This window comes from Castanea sativa, chromosome 5 (genome assembly GCF_040712315.1).
Source record: "Castanea sativa cultivar Marrone di Chiusa Pesio chromosome 5, ASM4071231v1".
Classification (NCBI taxonomy): domain Eukaryota; kingdom Viridiplantae; phylum Streptophyta; class Magnoliopsida; order Fagales; family Fagaceae; genus Castanea; species Castanea sativa.
The window spans coordinates 29,693,148-29,709,429 of record NC_134017.1 but is presented as its reverse complement, the minus strand read 5'-3'; the positions used below and the strand labels follow the sequence as shown (position 1 = coordinate 29,709,429).

The following is a 16,282-nucleotide window of genomic DNA, read 5'->3' as shown; positions in this document are numbered from 1 at the left end:
TACTAGGATTAGTATATTATTTCCATATAAAAACTAGTGTACTAATCAGATGATTTTCTTTTATCTCTATGCTTCCATATATGACTATGTGCTTACATATGCAAATACATGCAATATCATGGATTTCTCTTTGGGTATTTTCTTGATCTACATTTTCTAAAGCTTATTTATGTGATTTTGAATATGTATATCACGATTTATGCATGAGATTAATCTTGGCTCCCTAGATTAGGCATGTATTGTATTGATTCATCTAAAATATGTATTGGCGTGTTTACGTATTTAGTGGGTATGCGATATTTGGTGCTTGGATGATTATGTATATTCTTTTATACCTTGATTGTGTATGTGTGAAGGTTTATTCCCTGATTTACACGCTTGGTCATTGTGGCGCCAGTGCCTTTGGGCAATTTGACTCCCTTTTACTTCGTAGGGTTACAATGCTCTAAGAAATAAGTCTCAACCGAGTGGACTAGAGGCGGAGGGTTTATAGGGTCTCCACTAGATTAGGTTTAGGAAGCATATTTGTGCCTCTTGCAAAGGGATTGATCTATTTAGAGTGTGTGTTCAGAGTTAAGGTATAGAGATGAGAAGGTGTTAAGCACTCAACTTTGCCTGACATGTGGGTCGGCCTCTACTCATTGTGTTTTATATCATAATTCTATCAAATGGTCCTCTATTAGGCTATCCTGTAACACATGTGCACGCGCACACACACACTAGTTTTATCCTAACATATATCTAATCATACACCCTTACATCCATCTAGGCTTGGCATATCACATTGCAAATTTCATCATATCACCCAAACATGACATCTTCATCTCATCTAAACATATATCCTAAGAGCAACCACATCAGCTCATTCATTTTACACATTCATTTTTACACTAAAAACCCACTTTTTCTATTTTACACATTTAGTTTTACAAAATACCCACATCAGTTCATCTATTTTACACATTTCTTTAAATATTTTATTATTTCCCTCAAATTTTTTATTATTTCCCAACGGTTCCCCTTTAATACGTGCTCTCTGTCTCTCTCTCCCCATCTCTGAATAAACACTCTCTCTCTATACCCATCTCTCTACACTCTACCCATCTCTCGATCAAGCCAACGCCTTGCTCCTGGGCCGCGCCACGGGCGGCGCGGCCCGTCCACGCTGGTGCGGGAGATGGCCCAAGCTCCGATCAAGCTCCGCTCCAGTCAAGGCCGATGATCCAGCCAAGGCCGACGAGCACGAGCTTCGATCCAGTCAAGCCCGACGAGCACGCGCTCTGATCCAGCCAAGGCTGACGAGCTCGACCTCCGATCCAGCCAAGGCCGACGAGCTCGACCTCCGATCCAACCAAGGCCGACGAGCACACGCTCCGATCCAGCCAAGACCGTCGAGCTCGACCTCCGATCCAGTCAATACCGATGGGCACAACCTCCGATCCAGTCAAGCAAGACCCACGAGCTCCGATCTGTGTATCTGTGTTTTTTTTTTTTTTTTGAGCTAGTGTATCTCTGTGTGCATCTGAGGAAAAAAGATGAGGAGAGCAGTTATTGAGTTGGTTGAGCACGGAGAAGAGAGAGAAAAAAGGAGCGAACTGTGAAATTGATAAAATAATAAATGGATGAGCTACAGTAGCCGTGTATATTTACACGGTTACTGTAGCTCGTGGGTGGATTTGCACAATTTTACAAAATTTTGTACAACTGATGTGGAAGTTTTTTGAGCCAAAATGTGTAAAATGATAGAAATTTTGGATTATAGATGATTATCCACCAACTGATGTGGATGCTCTAATATTCATCTAAGCATGGTATCTCATACACCATCTCATGGTATAACACATATCATCATACTACATCATGCTAGCATATAAACTAGCATCATCATCACATAGGTAGCAAAACATGATTACAAGACAACAAACATCTCATATCATCCAAGGGTAGTAAGCATCATCAACCATTCATGTTCATCATACCATTGCATATTCATCACGTGTTCACCACATTCTTCTCATATCATATATGCATGTTAATATTGTAATGCAGGTCCTTATCTTACTTACGTCACTGCATCATCACCACTACACATATTCATCAAACGCATGATACTATTGTTATGCATGTTCATGTGTTCAACTAAGCATTCAAACGCTAATAATGTAATTGAACTAACAAAGCTGTAAAACATATTATCTTATTGACTACTAACCTAAATATGTAAAAACTATCTTAAACAGAAGCTAAGAGATGCATATAAACTAAACAAAATAGAAGAAATCAAAGAACAAATAATTCTTAAAAAATTCTTTTTCAAAAATGATTTTTGAGAAAGTACGGCTTCTCCATAGTTCACATCAATTGAACTAATAGCATCCAATCAAGTCAAAATTTTTTACCTTTCCTAAACTAACTATTTTGGGTTGATGTTGTTTTAACATGAGAATGATTCTTGAAGAATAAATATTGCTTCAAATTACTTTTAAAGGAGAAATGTAACACAATTACTCTTTAAATTTCTCATATGCTATATTTGCTACGTAATATTCAAGTCATAGCTATGTATATATTACTTTGCAACATTATAGATAACATCCACATGAATATTTATGTGTGTATATATATATGTGTGTGTGTGTGTGTGTATTGTTTGTACAAAAATCTTTTTTCAAAAACAAATTCCAAGTTTCATAGTTATTTTCTACCATGTGAGTTATAGAAATTATAATCAAAATGAAGAATTATCCTTTAGATAGACGTTGTGGAGTGCTTAACACCTTCCACACACATAACCAAGCTTTTGAGTTTAAGAATTTTTGGTTCAAAACTTTATCCTACCTTATTAGCTAGGATGGCCCAAAATAACTAGGTAATTAAAATAAATTAGACAATGGGTGAGCAACCACCCCTAAAAATCCAATAGTTAATGGTGATTCTTAAAAATTAATAAGTAAAGATACTCACACACATCACCCTAGTGCACAAATGCACATATATCATCACAAGTCGCCAATGTCAAAATACTCTCGAGAAAAAGGCATCTTTGGGAGGCCAGTGGATCTGTGGAAATTCTCTCTACCAAAAAAAATCTAGTATCCACAACCATAAACACACCCAAAAAAAAAAAAAAAAAACCTAATTGATATGCTATATTTGCCCAAAATCATGGACTAACTTTTGGCACCATGAAAAAGCAATTTGACCTTAGTGTTGACTGACCAAATCCTTAATTAACAAATTCCCGAAGTGTGTTTCCTCATAGATTGACAAAAAAAAAAAAGTTTAGCCAGAAAATTACCTAAATCATGATAAACTAGATTTCCCTAAATATCCAAATAAGAACAAAGTTTAAGGCAATCATTCTTCTATATAGTGATACCGTATTCATGTAATAAGGAGTTACATGAAAAAAAGTCTTTTTTTTCTTTTTTTTTTTTATCTCAATCAAGTCTTGGATAAAACCATTTTAATAACCTAGGGGTTCAAAATCCCAAATTTGTCATTTTTGGCTAAGTTTGACCAACGTTGACTAACCCTAACTAGGATTAGTCAAAATTTGACCAAACAATATGACCGTCCAATCGAAATAAGTTTTTTTTCATATTAAATATCCTAAAATTCAATTCAAAAAGATAATTCACGGGCCAAAATAAGAGTTGAAACGAATGAAATATCAAGAAAACATAAAAATCCTAATTAAAAATATTATTTCATTATTTTTCAGGTAAAATAACTGTTTTTGGGCGTTTTTGCGAAATAGATAGTACGAATCCAGCCACAATAAATGTGAATGGCTCAGACTACATTAAATTATGATCAATATCCCCTTCAGACTAGGAGGAATTAATTTTCAAGAAAAGTGTCACACAGATTTCTACACTGCGTCACCTCACTTCCAAGTGCAATATCTCGAAAATTGTAGCTCAAAATTACATGATGCCTGAACTTATGAAAACTAGACATTTAGAACTTCCCATAAATATCACGTTTGAAGAATTCCAAGCTCTTGAAGAACTCTAGAAAATAGCTCAAAAATAGGGTCAAAAAAGAAGAAAATTCAGAAAACTAAAAATGGAAGAATGGATAAGCATCTAGAAAAAGATGAGGTGGCAACAAGATCCCTCATAGGGAGCCTCCTGCCCTGGTGGGTGCACCCCTCATAGGGATCCCACTACTCTCATTTTTTTGTATAGATACCCCCTATTCCCTTGGAAAAATCCTAAAGAAAAAAACACAAAAATTCCCCTCCTTATCACCTATTTGTCTAGGATTCTCTCTAGATTTATTTTCTCTTTATTTTGTTTTTATACTAGTCTTGAAACCCGGAAATTCCAGCCCCCTTTTCACTCATTTTTCACCCTCCAAAACCCATAGGTAAGCCTCCAAAGTTCTTCTTAGAGCTAGGGTAGTGTAGCTACTACTCTAGTTCTATCTCCCTTTAATTTTTATGATGTAAATACTCTCTAAATATATAAATTTCTTCATTTTTCTTATGAGTCTGAATTTGGTAAGAATGGAGTGTAAAAGCCATGTTTTACACCATTTAATAAATGATTACTACATCAGCATTTTGCTTAAATTCAATACATCCTAATACACCTAATAGTATCTCAAGAGACTCCAAATTTGGTTGGATTTATATATGAGTATTATAATTGATTGGGTGTGATTGTGCTTATTCTTAAATATGTGATAAGATGATATGGCATGTTAGGATTGGAGAGGTAAAATATAAGTTGTACACCACATCTTTGCAAAATTTAGGGTTTGTTTGGATTTTTTTTTTTTTTTTTTTTTTGTCATCACTCATCACTTAAAATACCCAAATTTTCCCAAACACACTCGTTTGCACCATCACTCAATTTGTCATCACTAAAATGTTTTTACTATTTTGTGGGACCCATGCCTGACTCACTCACAGTCCCTAATAACTCTCTCTCTCTCTCTCTCTCTCTCTCTCTCTCTCTCTCTCTCTCTCTCTCTCTTTGGTCTTTTCTGCATTGGGTTGTATGGAGACCTCCCTCCACCCTCTTCGCCCAACAAAGACAAGCCCAGCAACACCACCGTCTGGTCCAGCAGCGCCAAGATGGCTCTGCCGACTCTCTGCAAGTCCTCTTCAGTCTTCGCTCCGCCACAGACCATTCTCAAATCTCAAACCAAGGCCAAAACCCCCAATCTGGCACTAGCAGCGCAACTGGAGAACATGGCGTCATTTGCGGCTTCGGTAATGCCATCGCTGATGCAGGAAGACTCGGCACAACCGGCATTGGTTGGGGTGATATCGTCAGTGATTGAGAAGTATGATCCGTGAGGCCGAATGACTACAAGGAGTATAGGAGGGAGAGGAAGAAGAGGGCGATGGAGGCGGAGGTGTGGGGGGAGCTTGAACCCAGTGAAAGAAGAAGAAAAAAAAAATCCAGAAACCCGAACCCAGTGAAAGAAGAAGGAAAAAAGAAGAAGAAGAAGTAGTGTGAAAGGAAAAAGAAAAAAGAAGAAGAAGAAGAAGACCACTCACCAAACCCAGTGAGAAAAAAAAAAAGTGGTCAAAAGTTGCGGCAAACCTGACTAGTGGGTCCCTCAGTTAATGTTTAATTACGAAAATGCCATTGAAAACAGAGTTATGGAAACTAAAAACACCTAAAATGTGTTTTCAGTTTTCATAACTCATCACTCAAAAATTAGAGTTATGAGTGATGGAAACAAAAATCAGAGTTATGAGTGATGGAAACAAAATCCAAACAGCCTTCTTAGCCATGGGTCCCACCATTTTTGAGTTATGAGTTATGGAAACAACAAATCCAAACAGCCCCTAATCTCTTCTCTTATGAGCCATGGGTCCCACCATTTAATCTCTTCTCTTATACCTTTTACTTTATATTCATTTAGATTGTTCTTTACATTTATGCTTTTTACATTTAAGTCATTTAAATTATTGCTTTTTATATTTATGTCATTTACTTTTATGTTCTTTAAATTTAAGTAATTTAATTTCTTGCTCTTTACATAATGTCATTTACTTTTATACTCTTTACATTATGTTACATTTATGTTAATTAATTTATGCAATTTAAATTTATTTCATTTAAATTATTGCTTTTTTTCCTTTTTTTATTATTTTTTTTCTTTTTGAGAATCCAAACCCGGAGGCCTATTTTATTGAATGAAATTGAAAAAAGATTACACAGCATCAAGCGAAACAAAGGGAGCTATATCTTTAGGAATAGATTCCTTTTTTATAGTTGTGTTTTCCTTTATACTTGACATGAGTTTATGCTATGTGTGAATGTATTCACCTTCTTTTGCACATAGACAAACTAAATCTAATGGATTTAAAGGAAAAATCAACCTCACACCTTGGTAAATCTTCATATCCTAAACTAATATGGTGAGTGGATATTAGTCCTTGCGCACCACCATTTTGGTTCAACTATGATTTTAAAGATTTATCTAAGGTAGGTCTTCTTAGACTAATCTCTAACACCAAAATCAGTATGGTGAGTCTATCCTTATGCACCACCATATTTGATTTTCCATGAGTGTAAAGGTTTATTCAAGGGGGTTTGGCTTACCTCAAGTGCTTTTTTAACTGGAATCTCATTCTGTTATAATAAAAACTGTCATATAATCCACTAACTAAATAAAAGTGGAGATTAAAACCCACTATTGCTTGCCATTGTATATTTAAAATAGAATGACATATCTAGTTAAAAAAGTATTGAAAGTAAGCCAAACTCAATTCAAGGAAGATTTCATTTGCTTTATGTCTTTAAATTCATATATTACTTTTAACTTCCACACACACACACACTCATATATATATATATATATATATATATATATATATATATATATGTATGTATGTATGTATGTATGTATTTACGTTCGTTTATTGTTTTATGTCTTTACATTAAGCCCTATTTATTTCCCTTGTTTCCTTCTCACCCTAAATCACCCGACAATGAGAAGTTTGATTCAAGCAAACCTCTTAAAATGTTAAAAAATACTCCAATAACCATTCCTTTTCAATAAGTCTTTAAAAGATGCAAAAAGTTCACCCTCGAATAAAAAGCCTTCCAATGGAGCATTTTTAAAGCTTCAATAAGTGCCATTTTCAAATTAAATTTTAAGAAGTCAAAATAAAACTCTCTTCTTTAAAAAATAAACAGAAACCATGGATTTTTACTTCCAAAAGGACCAAAACCATCTTCTTCTTTTTTCTTTCTAAAACATGGAAACAATTTTCTTGAAACAAATCCCTTTTCTTGAATAGTTTTGATTTTAATCTTGGATATGGTTCTAAAGTGCATAAAAATATATACATATATATATATATATATATATATATATATATATATATAATATTGCTCTTTCTTTATGTTTTCCCCTCAAAAGCCTTTTTTTCATAAAATTTCAAGAGAGAATCCCTTTTTCAAGATTCATTTTCCCAAAATTCCCTTTGTTTTAAAATGAGAATTTTTCCAAAAAGTCATGAGGTTTTACAAAGGACAATACTCATCTTTTCAAATGTAAGTAAATGGTGTTTTCTATCTTTTGTTTTCAATCGATTTCTTTTTTGCACAATTTTAAAAGAGGTTGATATGTATCCATGATTCATTTTAATTGAATTGATGGTACGTGATCAAGCTAACATATCCCCCTCCTTCCTACACTAACCATTTTGGTTTATTGTGTTTGTGTATAGGAGTGAAACTTGGAGAATAAACTTGGCTTATTACTCTAAATGCATAATGTGATATCTTTCCTCTCCCTTCCTTTCTTTTATGTTGTATAGTATTATATATTCACAGGCTAGAATAAATATAATACTCAATGCTAGTTATATATATTTACCTTCTTGCACTTTAATTTTCACATATTTATATATACTCACATGTTTGCTTGTAAATTACTCTTTGCAATAATATTCACATGTTATTTAGATATGTAAATAAGATATTATGTATATGTATTGTTTTGTACAAAACTTTTTCAAAAACAAATGCCGAGTATTCTATTTATCTTTCTAAAATACGAATGTTGTGATTAAATTAAAATATGGTGCTATTCTTTTGATAAGAAATGTAGGGTATTTAACACCTTTCCCACCTATAACCGAATTTTCAAGTCCAAGAATCTTTGGTTTGAGACTCTGGTTACCTTAATTAATTTAAGAACCCTTGAATTGGTTTTAGTTAATTAGGTAATTAAAACAAATTAGACACATATGTGACGAATCACACTTAGAACAAAACCAATAATTGGTGACAACTTCATAAAATAAAAATAAGAAAAAAGATTCACACACACACCTTGCCTTTGTAAGCACATTTAACACATTGTCAAACGCCCAATGTGTGAATACTCGAGAGGGGAGAGCTTAGAACTCTCGTACCTCTCCCAAAATCTCACCCAAGGGCATCTACACTATAATTCCAACAGCCATAAGCTTTGATCCTTATTCAGAGATGGATATTAGGAATCAATGCCCTAGACTTGCTATAAAACATTGTCACCAAACTATGCATTTCTCGGCAAGATTTTACCTACCTTATTCACTCTTCCAAGCTTGAATCCAATCTTCTGATATAAGAAGCAACATATTCCAAAGGTGCTCTAGGGTGTGTAATGGTGCAAATAACCTTCTCTCACCTTCACCAATCCCTTCTTTATGCTCATTACATGGTGATCATAATAACAATAAGAAATACATATATTTTAATATTCTCCTTTGTGATTTAGTGTCATGTAAAAGTGAGAAAGAGACAGTATCTTAATTTTTAGGATCTTTCTTCACCAGAGAGTTGATAAAAGTTTAAAATTTTGAATTAAAAATAAAAAATGATAATTTAGATTGGAGAAGATAAAGGAAAAAAAAAACCTAAAACTTGGGATTTTAAAAAAAATAGTAAATTACTCTTTTAATCATTTGTGTTTTTTAAATTTAAAATTATTTAACTAGAAGATAGGAGGCACTTTTGAGGGTTAAAGAATTTGTGTGAGGATATTTTAGTGGGCAAAATGATGGAACCCAAACAAACAATCATGTTATTAGTAGTATAGATAAATGATGATGAAAATTTGAATTACTGTTATTAGTTGTATATGATTGGATCCTAACCAATCAAAACTAGAAATATTTAAGGGCTTTTTTTAGCATTGTGTTAAGAGGGGGAGGGAGTTATAAAAAAAAGTAAACGTGTTTCACAAATTTTTTTTTTTTTTAATGCTTTTAGAGCCCTCCGCCTAGGGCTTTTTTTACTAAACTATTTAAAACCATATGCCTAGGGTTTTAAATAGTTTAGAATTTGACTTATACTAAGGCTTTTATTTAAGGTATATCTAGCTTTTCATAAAAATTGTCTAGAAATGCCCATGACTTTTATTTAAAAATACACCAAATGGTTATAGTCAAATAATAATAAAACATTGGCCACTAATAAAATTATTTCAATTTAAGTATGAATATAAGTATTTATTAATAAAATAGCAGCATTTAATAACACATTTATAATGTCATTTTTTTGTCCTTTCTTACTTAAAAGAAAATCTCTTTATCATTATGGTTATCAAATAAATACAACATTATCAAAGCAGATTAGGAGTTTATGAAACCATAACGTCTTTTCTGCAATATATATTTTTTCACAAAATATCTACAGTCAAACTCTATTTTTTGTTGTAATGCCAAATAGTGGAAAACTTGACAAATAAATCACCTTTACAATCACTCTATATAGTCATATATGAGATTTTTACCTCAAATGATGAGTGAAGTTTTATATCTCATCATGTAACCAACATTTTAGCCAAATATGTCTAAATGAGAGAGAGTTTTGAATCCCTATTTTTCCATAAAAAATCGACGGAGAGATAATGTAGTATTATCATTTTGCATGGAGGAGGTTTATTTGTTTTGTTAGTAAACTTTCTTGATATTATACAAGTTATGAGATGAAATACTACGCTTTTACTTTTACTTTTTAAAATTTTTTTTATTATTATAAAATAGATAAAATTTCAAAATGTCATATCATATACTATATATGATAGCAGGAGCTGAGAGAAAGTTGATTTCTACAATTAAGGAGGTGTTGCCATATAGGAAAAATGACTATCTAAAATTCAGCCACATTTAAGTTAAAAAGCGATAAATTACATTGTTTAGTAACATTACAACACCGTTTAAAAGCAATAAATTATGATTTTTGACTACGTTAAAACACTGTTTGGGAGCGGTATAAAGGGAAACTAACCGCTTAATAAAAAAAAAAAAGAGAGAAGAAAAGAAAAGAAAAGAAGAAGAAGAAGAAGAAAGATTGCTTCACGGAGAAAGGAGAGAGAGAGATCGAGAGAAAAGAGAGACATAAAGAGGTAGAGATAGAGAGAAGGGCGCCACCCAGATCTTCTGCCATCACCGTAAGGGCGCCTTCCATTTCTCCTATTCGGATACTCTCTTTTCTCTTCCTTTTCAATTTTCTTAACACCGTGCTTTGGATCCAGAGATAGAGAATGAGGAAAAAATAAACCTTGTGATATAGAGATGAGATGGAGACAAACATTGAGAGAACTACCACCAATAAGTTTTTTTTTTTTTCATTCTTTCTTAGATCTGGTTATTGGTATGAAATATGAATTAGTTTTGAGAAATTTGGTTGGATTGATTTTTATTTAGGTATTTGGGTAACATTAGGTTTTGATTTGATTTTTTGAAATTTGGGGTTATATATGATTTAAGTTAGGGGTGTAAATTCAGGTTAGCATGTCGGGTTCATGTTGGGTTCGTGTCGTATTGAGGTAGGAGTAGTCGACTAAATGACTCAACCCTAACCCAACCCATTTAATAATCGTGTCATGATTTTTCAACCCTAACCCAACCTGTTAATAAGGCAAGTTGACCTGACCCAACCCATTTGACACATTTAATAAACGAGTCATGTTAGGTTGATACACAACTCATTTTAACATGCATAACATTTAATATAATATCCATTTAGAAATATTTTTTTTTTACATCTCAAAAGCAGTGTATACACTTTAAGTCTTCAACCCACATTCAAAACAATATAGTTCAACAAAAATATAACATTCATCTAGAAATAAGTTCTTTACACTCCAAAAGAAGTGCATACACTTCAACCCAAATTCAAAATAACACAGTTTAACAAAAATAACATAGTTTAACAAAAATATAATATCCTTAGAACTTGCCAAATGCTAAGTATCAATATTAAAAGAATTGGAGCAAACAATAGACTAATTCTGACTATAACTACGATTATCATCCAGAGAGAGAGAGAGAGAGCAATAACTTGTTTTAGACTTTGAGTTTTGAGAATTGAGCATGAGATTATAAGATAGTAGAGTGAATAGTACATCTGAAATAAAAAATAAAAAAATTAGATATTTATAAGAAGGTTTAGAGATTTAGGGTTTATAGGGTTTAGAGATCTAGGTTTGTAAAGTTTCAATTTCCAATTATATCCCTTGTAAGTTTTTGTAATTACTCACTTTTCTTTTTATATTTAAAATATATATTGGATATAAAAGGTATTTGACAAATGTAAAATAAAATGAATATTTATTTGTTATACGAGCTAAACATGTTGTGTTAAGTGAATCATTTCGGGTTAACACAAATAAATTGGCGTATCAAATGTGTCTATTGCAAGTTTTGTGGGTTGACCCGTTTATGATACGTTTCTTATCGTGTCGCTTTTGGGTCAACCCTTTCATGACCCAAACCCATTAAAGCACAACTCTAACCCGCAAAAATTCATGTCGGGTTCATGTCGGGTTCGTGTCGTGTTCGTAAGTTGAGTCGAACATTGACAACCCTAATTTAAGTTTGGAGAGGGCAAAAACAGAGAAATAAGAGAGAAGGAGAGAGTTCTCCTTTCCCTTTTCAGACTTAGAGCACCGTTGCAAGCACATAGGGAAAGAAAAATCTATGGGCATTAACATCGTTAGGCTACATATCTGCCACCATCAGATTGTCAAAACCGGCTTCGATACGTTTTCCTTCATTTTATTTTTAGATTTGGGTATGAAACATTACTTTTTATTAAGTTTTTTTGTTGGATAGGTTTAGATTTGATTTTGGTTTTGATTCTTTTTTGTTTGGAGCTTTTGGGTTCTCCATAAAAATGTTTGTTTTCTCAATTTTTATTTTTATTTTTTCCCCTATTTTGGATTACAGAAATCACTAAGCCTTTCCGTGTTTTCTAATATCTGCGTTCATAGTTAGTTAGTTTATTTTTTTTTTTTTTTTTTTTTTCTGGGGTTTTGATTTGGAAAACTGGTTTTGTTGTTGATTCATCACCAATAGCAAAACTTTTATCCCTATTGAAAAACATATGGGTTTAGTAGAAGGTAGACATGGTTTTTTTTCCCCCTTTTTTTCCTATTCAATTACCGTTTCAAATTGTATAAAACTATTCCCTTTTTTGATTTAGGAAATTATGATTCATTCATTTATTCTGTTCTTGCTTTGCGGAATTTATTTGTGATTAAGGAATTGTCATTTTGCATGTGAATGTTCTGCTTTATGAAATAGGCAGTACTTTTATGATTTCTTCTTTTCATTTTGCTCTGTTACAGTGTGAAACTTGGAAAACATTTGTTTGTTTATGTGTGAATTTGATTTGGTTTTTGATGTTTACTATTAATTGAAGCCAAATTTTATTTTATTTTTTAAAATTTTGTTTATGAATTTCATGGTGTTGAATGGGAAGCCAAGTCCAAAGAAGAAGAAGAAATTGTCAATTCTTCCCCTTTATCGTATCTCTTATGTGGTGTTTTTACTTTTCTATTGATTTCAATATTTGTTTTATATTGAATTATTAAGTGCCTTTTCTTTTCTCTCTTTTACTATGGATTGCCTGCATTGCCATTAATTTTGTTACTGACAATAATTCCAATTTTTGTATCTTTATGGTTTCATATGTTTGAAGAAATGTCGATGAGAAGGGTTAGCAAGAAAAATGATAATCATGTCAATTGAATAATCCAATTATTTTGTTGGTAAACCTCATTGATAAATGAGTTTTCAAAATAGATAAAAATTGTTCATGTGTGTTTCATTAGATTTATTGCAAAAATGAAAGTAGTGACATGTAATCTATCTCTATTGTTGTTGGGTATGGAAAACACAGATTGACTATGCTTCCAACGATCTCTGCTTTCACTGGTACCTTCAACTTCTCTCTCTAGAGGATTTTCCATTATCCATTTTTGTTTTTTTCAAATCAATTTTTTCCTTGGTTTCTCAATTCCTATCAAATTATTTGAAGAAAGGCTTGAATTGAATTTTTGGTCAATTGTTTCTTAATTCTGATTTTAGTTTAAGGTGAGTGGAAGCATGAAGGCAAGCAGATGTAGAAGTTGCCCGGGAAGCCAGACGTAAGATAAAGCTTAAGAGATAAAGCAGCACAACAAGTATTAGGCCATTGTGACTGAACAAATATGAGGTAATGTTTAGTACTGTGTAGAGCCATGTTATTGAGATATCTGCAACTGCATGAGAATTGTGTTTTCTCATGTAATCTTGATGTTATGAGTCTAATGTTGCGATTTAGGTCCTCTTTATGATCATCAATGACTGATTAATATGGGTTCAGCTGTCAATGGTGGTTAAAATTGTTTGCCAATTGTAAGCTTCATTTTTACTAAGGTTGCGTGCTTTTTTTAAGGACAGGAATACCATGGTTGTTAGTGCTCAAATGTAAGACTCAAGTAATTTTCCTTTTTCCTTTTCCTACAAACAGAGCAAGAATTGATATGGTTGCTTGGAGTTTAAAGTGTTTGTTTTGATTTTGGATTTTTATTTTTTGGGGATAGCTGAATTTGATTTTGATTTTAATTTTTCCTTTTATTTTACTTTTGGGGTGGAAAATGTAATTGGGCTATTTGCGTGCCTTTTTCCTTCTATATCACAATAGAATTACACCTTGTTTTGAAATTCATAAGTATATACTTGTCACATAAAATACAGTCTCATTTTCCCTTTTTCTTTTTAACTTTGGTGAGATGAAATTTTAAGATTAAGCTACTCACAATTGGTGGAAAAAGATTGAAACTTAAAATTTCGGACACGGGTAATTGCTAGAATTATTTTGAATTGTAGAAAGGAGGAAACTTTCTGTATTTTTGGGCTAGGAAAGGGTTCTGTTTATGGAGTGGGCAGCAACAGAAACTTACCAAAAATTGCCCCCTTTTGTAAAATATGTTACTATCTAATTTTATAAAGAACATTTTCCTACCATTGAGTTGACTTATCAGATTTGGAATATATGTAGTTTTTTTTATTTATAAATCTAATCCACATATGTAAAGGGTTTGTAATGTTTCCTTCCTTAGAGGTATAGAGTATGGATATATACACTTCACATGAAATTGTAATTTGTGAATACACCAATTTTACTAATAATAGAATATTTTTTGCTACGATTGTTTAAATCTGAGCTATGAAAACAAGTTTCAGTAAAAAGTGAAGAGCATAGAAGTAATACAATGCTTGAGTGGATTATTTAAAAGATCTCAAATTTAGTAAGAGATCTCAGATTTAGTAGTAACAAGAAGAGTACTGGTTTTGAGAAAATCTTAGTGTAAAAGACAGAAATGATGAAGTGTTTGGCTCAGCTGTTGTGGCTATGATTTACTTCTTACCAATTATTATATTACTGTTTGAAACTAACAAAATTTGTATTGCTTTTTTTTTTTCTTTGGATTGGTTGGTCAAAATATTTTGGTACCATTTGATTTTGTAATTATGATATTGAAATATGCTATCAAGATCTATATGTCTGATTGATTTTCCACTTAAAAAGTATCCAGTGGGTTATAGAATGAGTTATGGAGTTTCATGATTTCATCCATTAGTATTTTAAGGAAGTTATTTACAGAATATTGTGTATATAAGTGCAAGAGCTCTTAACTCTCCCTTACCATTCATCTAATAGTGAATAGGCCATTCTGATTTTATTGTCTGTAAGCTTTTGGAATTTTATGTACATAAACTTATTTTATCAGTAGAATAAGTACATTGATGCCTCTATGCCAGCATTGAGATTTCCTTGATCTATTGATATATGGGTGAAGAGGGATCTATTGATCTTTGACATGTAACTTTCTGAATTCTGAACTAAATTTTGTGGGGTGTGTATGGTTGTGGTGCAGTGGGTATTCTTTGCTTAGGGATCCCTAGTACAACAAAGGACTTACCAATGCTTTGGTCATTCAATTGACTCATTGCTGCCAGCCTGTTCTTGTTGTCATGCTAGCAAAAACAGGGGTTTTAGCTGGTTTTATCTATTATTGGATTTGAACTATTGCAACCAGAGTTCCGCTTACTATTCAAAGGGGGGTGTAGCGCTAAAAAAGAGAAAGCATTGTCACTATTTGAAATGAAGTAGCAGCTAGCACGCTAAGATCAGAAGGAAAAATAGCAACTATAGAATTCAATTTAATTTTCAGTTTCTGTTTTCCATCCAACTTGTTCCGTTGTTTTTGAAGAGTGATAGAAATTGTAGAAGTTTGAAATTTGAAAGTGTAATGTACATTGTGTGTGTAGCAGCCAATGTGGCATGACCACAAAGCTGAAGCTACAAAGGGGTATCAAAGATTTGATTGATTTACAAATACTTCTTTTTATTGAGAAAGTGATTTATATATAGATTTTTATTAGTCATTATGAGAATGAAATAATGCATAAAAATTTGCTAAAAATTCTACTGCACCAATAAAATATGAACATCTAATCCGATGTTTTTAAAATCCGAATATATATAAAATCCATATATATATATATATATATATATATATATATATTTTATAGAAAGGATTTGATAATCAATATATTGGTTGGCTTTAGATTTGCAATTTATATATATATATATATATATATATATATATATATATATATAATAGGTAAAGTAGAGAGGAAATCCAATTAAATTTCAAATTAGAATTCAATCAGAGTCAATTTTGCTCCATATATCTCATTTAATCTAAATTTTAGAATTTTGTGCCAAATGAGTTAATTTAGTGTAAAAATTGAATTTTAATTAGAGTTTTATTTCACGCCACGTGTCCCATCTAATTTAAAATTTAAAATTTTTGTATCAAATTAGTTAAATTAGCATAGAAAATGAGAAGTCTAATATAATAAACCATAAAAAATATATACATATAACTAAAAAAAATTTAAATTTATAAGTCATCTGCATATATATTTATATATATATATATATATTTATATATATATATATATTTAGGTTTCTCACAG

The 16,282-nt window shown here is 32.0% G+C and overlaps 1 long non-coding RNA gene across 2 annotated transcripts; it reads left to right on the top strand.

Moving 5' to 3' along the window:
• Positions 1 to 11,886: 11,886 nt before the first annotated feature.
• On the top strand, positions 11,887 to 15,636 carry LOC142634376 (uncharacterized). 2 transcript variants are annotated; one of them, XR_012844129.1, is made up of 4 exons: positions 11,887 to 12,041; positions 13,152 to 13,186; positions 13,340 to 13,466; positions 15,175 to 15,636. It is a non-coding gene; the product is annotated as an uncharacterized LOC142634376 (long non-coding RNA). The 2 variants fall into 2 exon arrangements; XR_012844130.1 differs by lacking the exon at positions 13,152 to 13,186.
• The last annotated feature ends 646 nt before the right edge of the window (positions 15,637 to 16,282 follow it).